Here is an 8,886-nt window from a genome sequence, read left to right on the forward strand (position 1 = left end):
GTGCCGGAAAGAATAAGAAAACTTGACCAGAGTGAAGCCTTCACTCATGTGCAGAAAAAAGAGCTTTTTGCTGAACAATCAATGTTTAATGCAGACGTGGTTTTGGTCGAGTTGAATGTGTTCTTGAAGAAAAAAACAAGGACAGGAATTTCGAATTGCCTGCCAAGATTAGGAAGTAAAAGTTTTCTGCCTGTGCGAAAGTAACATTTTCGAGGAAGCCGAAAGGATGGAGAATCTAAGAACAATAGGGGCTAATGATGAGGCCCGGACTTGGTCAAAAGTGAATGACCTAATGGTGGACTGACAGGGCTCAGCCAATCGCATGTTTGGATTTTCAGAAAAGAATGCAAAATTTAGTTACTTTAGCTAGTCAGAAAGGTATAAAAATTGCCCCCATGGACAGGAGGGTGTCTTCTCGCCTCCCGAATCCAGTAGGGCGTGCCGTGCTGAAGGACTTTGGCGCACGTAAGGATAGTAGGCCTTTATGATTAATTCATTATATGAAGTGAGTTTTAGTCAGGGAAAATAGAACTTAGGGGTTTAGAAAACTGATTATTTGCTTTAATTCATGCTATTTGATGATTCCTTAAAATGTCAGTCTAATAATGCTTTACCTCATTAAATGCTGCTTAATTGTTAATAAAATAATGAATTAATAAAGAGGATGCTTATCTTTGATGATTAAAATTAATACATTAGATTTTGAAACGACAAGCTGGTCTTGTTTATTCATGGTCTAGTTACCATCAGTTGATCCATTTACCTAAGTGACTTAATTAATATGATAAATGCATAAAAACCATGGTAGAAAAATGATAAACTGCAGATGTATATAAATGTGTAAATAGTTTGTGAATAGGTTCTGATTAATTAGGTCACATGATTCAGTCACCCAAAAATTGTCTCGGTTGTTAATGGGCCTTGTGAGTGATTTATGATTAATGGTGAGTATTATGGTGTAGGGTAGCATTGTTGAGACAGTTTTTCTTTAGGGGCGCTGCATCAGGTGCCTACAGGACACCGGGCCGGTCGTGAGAGTCGGTCACAGCTCCTTGCCTCTGTAGCCACTTGTTTCCAGCAGCAATTCACAAAGGCTGGTGAAGTTCACTGGTCCTGGGACTTTGGTCAGGGGGCAAGCTCTCTTCCAAGCCCTTGGAGATCTATGCACAAGTTGAAAGAAAAGTCCACAAAGTTCTTTCTCCTCCCTTTGGCAGTCAGCCAACCACTGCAGGCCAGTCCCCCAAGCAGCACTTCAGCTTGGGAATAGTCTCTCCTCAGTTTCTTCAGGTTCCTTCTCCTTCGCAGAGGTTTCGTCTTGTAAGTCCAGAAGTGATCTAATCTCTTGGGATCAGGGTCCCAATATTTATATCCAAAATCCTTTGTTCTCTGAGGGGAGAGGGACATGTGCCCAGTTCAAGCCAGTTCTGAAGCACTCTGTTTACCAGACCTCTCCTTTCCTTTCACAGCGCAGGGCAGGCACATCAGACGCCCAAAAGGAGGTGGAGCCAGCATTGTGGAAGGCAAGTACAGTCCTGGAGCACTTTGTTGACAGTCTTCCTTCTCTTCTTTCAGTGTGCAGGGCAGAGACATCAGACGCACCACAGGGGGTGGAGCCGGCATTGTAGAGGGAAGGCCCAGCCCTATTCAGGTCCCAGGTGCAACTCCTCCCTGCCATCTAGATGCAGATCTCCCTATTCACCACCGGGCTGCCCCAGCATGTCTCTTGGAATCCCCCAGCCCTGTCACTTACAGAAACCAGACGAAGGAATACACAACCTCGCAGAGGAGGGCTCAAATGGCTAGGCAAGCAAATACCTACTTTCTAAAAGTGGTATTTGCAAACACAGAATAATAAAATAAACTTCACTAAAATATGTGTTTTATTTCTCTGAGTTCAGGCATACTACTTGAATTTCTACCATGTTCCTTGAGTCTTCTAGGAGTATAAACATGTAATAATCCAGCAGCCCATTCTGGCCTATGGAGAACAGGTAGCCTTGCAATAGTGAAAAAACGAAAATGGCTGTAATTCACTATTTGGACATGCCACGCACATAAGCGCTTGTCCTAACTTATACTTGCAATGCACCCTGCCTTTGGGGCTACCACAGGGGTGACTAATATGAAGTCAAGGGAAGGTTTAGGGACTGGCAAGTGGGTGCACTTGCCCAGTCAGCATGACATTACCAGACTGCATGCAGGCTCTGCAAAGGCAGACCTTAGACATATTTTACAAGGCCGCTTCTGTGGGAGCACAACCAGTGCTGCAAGCCCACTAGCGGCATTTGGATTTACACACCCTGGGCACACTCAGTGCACTATACTAGGGTCTTACAAGTAAACCAAATATCCAATCATGGAACCACTAATCAATACATCAATTTATAGTAGGTAGCACTCGCACTGTGGCACTGGACAGCAGTGGCACAGTGCCCAAAGCATCTAACACCAGTAAAAACACCTGAGGCAACAGCAAAAAATGGAAGGGAGACCCACGCCAATGGTGCCAGGTCTAACAGACACTATGGTGGGATTGTATGTTACAGCTGTGGACAGCCTTTTTTCAAGCACCACTGCCCACACTTTATGCTGTTTGTGGGCGCAGAAGCTGGCCCTCTCATTGTCTTAGCAGGCCAGGCACGACCTTTGGAAAGACCATAGCAGTTTCCTCCAGGAGGTCAGGTTGAAATTCAGTTATTTCTAGTTCCTACACCACTGGCACTGTACGCCAGAGTGGATCTATAAAGCACATACCGCAGACGTGTCCAAGTGCTGGAGCTGCTGAAGGTGTGGCGCACTCGCCTGTGAGATTTTGCCTTTCCTGCGGACTGTACAGTACTTTGTGCTTCCTGGGGCTCCATTTGGGATACCTTGATGACCAATCTAGGGGTGGCACCGCAATTCATGGCCCGTCTGACCTTGCTTCACAAAAGATCAATATTGCAGGATTTAACACCCCATGGTAAGAGTTAGATGGCTACGGCCTTCGTAGTGGAAGTTGGCTTTTTGGGGTGCAAACATGGGGCCTCGCGCCCTGACTTTTCTCTCCTGTTCCCATGTCCCTTCCCCTCATGTTCACCCTCGTCCTCTTTCCCTGATCATCTGCGGGATCTCCTGGGATACATCACCTCTATCTGGAGGGGTTATTTAATTTATAGTTTTTCATGTTATCAATGTCTTCTCACAAGTTCTAGTTTACGCAGTATCTTGGACTATGCTGAATTGATAAACTTCCATCCCTGTTATATGCTCATTGTATATGAGATTTGAGGTATTTAACAAAAGACATAGGGAGTGGTGTCACTTAGCATTCAACTTTGACAATACCAAAGGAAGAGACACTACTAAATTTATAGACATGATCAGAACGCATGTAAAGTGATAAAATTAACAATCAAGCCTCACTAAAATAGACATTCAATTTAACATTCTACTGAACTGTGGGCAGTATTCATGGTGAAATATGAGAAACGTTTGCCACCAAAATGCGGGACAGAGGGTCTGCTCTGTGCCGAATAGACATGTATAAAGTTCTAGTTAATCCCCTTAGTTTGGAAGAATGGGCCAGGTTTGAGTGAGACCTTACCACAACCTACAAATGTGTGAGTGTCACTCGTGATGAGTGAGGCTTGAAGGCTCTGATATTTGCACGTCCGAAATAATGTCACTGTTGCGGCACTAAAGGCTGTTTGCATGACAATGCTACAAAGAGTTTACGCACTCACTAATCAATGGTGTATTGATGGCGAGTGCAGTATGTAGTGAAATGCCCCTCCCTTGTTCTTGAAACCAGTAACACCCACTCATTTTTATGATATAATGCAAACTGTGTCAGAAACTTCTGGTTCATACTTGATATCTCTATCTTAGGATGTACTTGTTTCAAAGATAAATTGCTTTATTTTATTTTTTGTCAGTGATTTTTTGTTGACAGAGGGAGGTGGTTACTGTAAACAAAATAACAAAGCCTGGAAGAGGCCGGTATATTGATAATTTATGAGACAGTTGTGCTCTTAAATCGGAAACGCAAAACCTAATTAGGGCCTACATTTCAGTCTTGTTCGAGGATATAAAACCATATTAAATATAAGGAATAAGCCACAGACACATGAAAATTAGAATTAAGCTGTTCCTTTAATTGTTGCTTTTACACATGACCTATGCCTCATTGTCACTGATCTGGTGTATAAAACTCCATGGTATTTTCCTGTGTTTACTTTCCTGTGTATCACGCTGTGGATTTGAAAAACCTGCAAATAAATGATAAAAAAAAAAAATAAGCTGTCCAGTTTAGTTGCAAAACTGACCAAATTACTCATATATTCATTGAAATACAGACTGTCGCTTCTAGTTGTCACCTTTCTGTAAATACTCTTTAGTTCTTTACATCAGTGTTTGGAAGATGCTCATCAGAAGTGAAGCTATAAATACTTTTTTACAGCAGCAACCAAGTGTGAGGCCCTTGAACTGTCTGACTCTTAAAAACATTCACGTCTGTGACATCTGAAATCCCAGGTCTTTACAGGCACCAAAGCTAGTTTGTGTGAAATGTATTCACTCCTGGGGCCTGGAGGCGGCGGTTCTGTCAGCTGCCTCCAGAGGGTGCTCCTTCCCTGTTGATGAAACCCATTGAGCTGCACATTGGATGAAAGGGAGAAGGGTTTCCTCTTCCGGGTCAGCGGCGGCAGAGACAGCACCAGCAGCGGCAGTCCTGTCAAGTGTCACGCAACTGGTGTGACACTCACGCATATCAGTGCGGTGATCCGCATCACCGCACTGAATGCATTTGTCACGCATTTTGCCAGCTGTGCCAGCGGCGCGCCAGTTATGCTGCCTGCGCAGCTTATTGCCGACTAATGTGTGCCGCCTTAAACCACAGACTCACTGCAGCAGCTCTGACTGAGCTGAGCTCTCTGAGCGGCGCCGCCGCGCTACAATGTATCTCTGATGCTAGTGCAGAGTCTGACGTCGACTCCCGTTTTCCCGGCGTTGCCCTGGAAACTACTTAATATGCAGATACAGTCAAACTGTCTGCAGGGGCCGGCCGGCGCCCGGCCTGCCCGCAGTCGATACAGCCTGAGAGCTGTCAATCAACGGGCAGGCCATTGGCGCAACAGGGCGCCAGGATGATAATCCGGATGTGCCGGCCTGCCTGGGATGGGCCATCACGTCCTGAGGAAGCAGGAGGTTAAGCGGCGGGTGAGTGTGCAGGCAGGCGGGCGGCGCGCATGCTGTGCACAGCCACAGTCCTCACTCTTAAGCATGGCCACCCGCCGCGGCCCCCTGTGCAGCCGCCCCGCGTACTAAGGGTCAACCAACCATATCGGCGGGACCGGAGTGCTGCCTGCAGCTGTGAGAGTGTACCAGCCCAGGGGGGGAAGGTGCCTGTCGCCACGGCGCCGTCTCCGCTCTTCGCCTGCCTTTATTCAAAGTGAGTGCACGTTTAAACATGTCATGATCACCTATAACCTCTGAACAAGGAAAACTATTGCTGCTCTTATATACAATTAATATCCCATGCTCATTTGATTGAGATTTTTAGCGGTTCAGCAGTCAAGAAAGGGATTAGGTAAAGCTTTGTATTTTCGGTTTGTCAGCGCGGAAGTAATTAAAACAGAACACCTGCTCAAAATGTTGGTACTGGAAAGACTGGACCTCGGAATCATTCTATCCGTAAATACCCCAACGAACAATGTCGATGTGTGTTTTCAAGTGAGGAGACCCAATCTTGAAAATAGTCCTCATCAGCCTCCTTATCTCCCCCGCACTCCCACTATAGCAGGCATTATGTTATTCTCTGTATTCCAGGTGAGCAAGTGGCAGCACACTCAGCCGGTTTCCGCAACAGATCATCTGACCCTGCTACAATAACTGACTTTGCTGAAATTCACAGAAACGTCCTTTTGTTTGTAGTGGCACGGCGCACACTGAGTCCTCGTTTTGGTTATTAGTACGATCAGTTTATAAGGGCAACAGATGCTTCAGTTTCTGGTGCTTTCCAGCAGTTTTAACATCTTCTTGTTGCTCAAATGGGTGTAATTGTTGATATTTATATGTTTTCCTAGTCTCCATTCCTTGATTTTGCTTGCGAAAAAGTGTCACTCATAGTCGTTGGAATGTCACTCATAATTACACTGAAATTATGAAAATGTCACACATAGCAATCTCAAACCTTGGCAGCTATGCAGCGGTGGTGACATCACTTCCTCCCTGTGCTCTGTGTCCAGCCTGTTGCAGAGGAGGAAGGACTCCTGTCTGTCTGTACAGTTGCCTTCATCTTCAGACCCTCACAGACCCCTCTCAGACCCCAGATATGCCCCCCTCAGACCTCAGATCTGCCCCCCCTCAGACCCTAGATCTGCCTTCCCCCCATAGACTCCAGATCTGCCGCCTCCCCCTCAGACCCCAGATCTGCCGCTGCCCCCATAGGCCCATTCCTCAGACACCTGATCTGCCCTCCCTCAGACCCCAGATCTGCCCCCATCAGACCCCAGATCTGCCCTTGCCCCCTCTCAGACTCCAGATCTGCCCCTGCCCCCCGCCCTCAGACCTCAGATCTTTCCACCCCAACCCCCCCGCCGCAGGAGTAAGAGAGAGCCTGGACATGTTTGCACAAGTCTCTGCTCAGGTAGGAGATTGTCAGCACCTTCTGCTGTGTTTGTAGAAATAGACTGAATAATTCTGGAGGGAATCTCTGCAGGAGCCGGGCTGAGCTGGGCTCTTCTATCTGGGGGTCCCCTGGGGCTGAGCTGGGCTCTTCTATCCGGGGGCCCCTGAGGCTGAGCTGGGCTCTTCTATCCGGGGGCCTTAGGGGGCTTTCCTTCTGCCCTGAGGGTGTTTGTGGACATCATTGGTGTTAAAGAGGGGATCTGTACACTACATGTTACTGCACTATGATGAATCTGTTCACACTTAACTGCATCTTACTGCCTTATAAGGAATCAGTGCACCCAGCACAGCATCTTACTGCACTGATGAATCTGTGTACTCTGCACTCCACATTACTGCACTTTGAGGAATCTGTGCATGCTGCTCTGCATCTTACTGCATTATGATGAATCTGTGCACACTGTATTGCTGTCTACTTCACAATGATAAATCTGCATTCCACTGCACCGTACTATACTGTGAGATGTCTGTGCCACTGCACTGCCATTTACTGCACTGTTAGGTATCTGTGCATTTTGCTCTGGATCTTATTGCATTGTGAGGTATCCGTGGACACCCTGTGCTCTGCTCTCGCTGTTAATTTGTTGACTCTGCCACCCCAGTCCCTATTTTCGAAGCATGTCCCCAAGGCAGTTGAACGTCAAAGCTGCCCATGCTCCCCGCGCCCCTTTTCTCCCTTTGTCCTGTTTCATCTCTCAGACTGGGCAATAGCTTCAGTCGTTGCAATAGTTTCCTGTGCCTAAGGTTGGCTTATGGCATTATCCGCTACAGAGGTAGTGTTGTAGTAGCAAGCCTCAGCCAGGCCTACCAGTGCAAGGGATTCTCTCTTCTCTACACAGAGTCCTTAGACCAATAGCAAGAAGTTGCCAGAGAAACTGGAATAGAAAAGACAAAGTTTATTAAACCTCATGAGGTGGAACTACATTCACACAACACCCTTCGGTAGAGTGTGAGGTAGCACACTGACTGGAAGGAGCTTGGTCCTTTTATACCCACACAGGGGCTCAAATGAAGGCGGTACAAGGTACAGATAGCTGGTTTCAAATACATATAAGGTCATACAGAGAGTGTGCTAGCAACAAGTGGGAAGGGCTGACAGTTAGCTAATTCTGGTGGACACCTCTTGACAGTTACAAGTTGGCGACAGTTGCATGCTCAACTGAGCATGTGCAAAGCAGAAGAGGATAAATATATCTTGTCTCTAGGCAGATTTCAAGAGCAGTTAACAGGAAGGTAGGACAGAGTACATGGCAAACAAAATAGCCGACAGAAATACAAAATGTATTCCGTAAAATGGACAAGATAGTCTCTAAATACAAGATGTCTTCTGCTAATGCTTAACCTAATCATTGATAAATTACAACAGACGACCCCTTCAGCATTTGCTGAAGACATTCGTCTATCTAGGGTAATCTAAATCTGCATCCTGTACATTGATGTTCATCATCTCAAATTCAAATTCAAAATAGTCTTTATTCGATATTTTTCAATCATAAAAGACATTTTACAGATAAAAAAGAAATAGTTGTTTTTGATACCCATCCCACTATCCCACAAGGGAACAGGAACCACGATGAATCATTTTATCATACAGAAAGTACAAGATAAAAATATTCAATATACAATAAAAGTAGAATAAATAACACCCTAACTCATCCTATTTACATTTGTACACATTCTTAAGTTAATCCTATATTTTTTAAAAAGACATTTATAAGAAAAAAGAAAAAAGAAACGGGTATAAAAGCAATTTCATCAATATCAAAATTACAAAATTATCAGTTACTAATGCAGTGTACATAGTTAATCACTTAATAATATAATATGCAGAGTTAAATAGCAGCAGACGACGGAAACTCATGATTACTCCAGACTCATTTTACGTGACCGAATAATCCATATCCAATGCAAAAACTTTGACATGGCTATAACAACAGGCTGTGATGTATCAGTTCTTAAAACCCTAACAGCCTCATTTGCAGTTCTTAAGCCTAGCTGGGCACAGATCGGTTTTAGCCATGACCGTCTGGGAACATTATATTCAGGGCAAGCAAATAGCACATGTCCAATATTTTCAGTTTGATCAGGGCAGAAAAGGCACCTTGGGCTTTGGCTCTTATGCCATTTCTCAGTTAGGGCATTTAAAGGTAAAGTCCCTACCCTCAACTGATGGTACCTTTTCCGGTCCCCTGGTACAGTTATCCAGTCCCAGTAAGG

The sequence above is a fragment of the Lissotriton helveticus genome, chromosome 1_2 (assembly GCF_964261635.1).
Source record: "Lissotriton helveticus chromosome 1_2, aLisHel1.1, whole genome shotgun sequence".
In the NCBI taxonomy this organism is placed as follows: domain Eukaryota; kingdom Metazoa; phylum Chordata; class Amphibia; order Caudata; family Salamandridae; genus Lissotriton; species Lissotriton helveticus.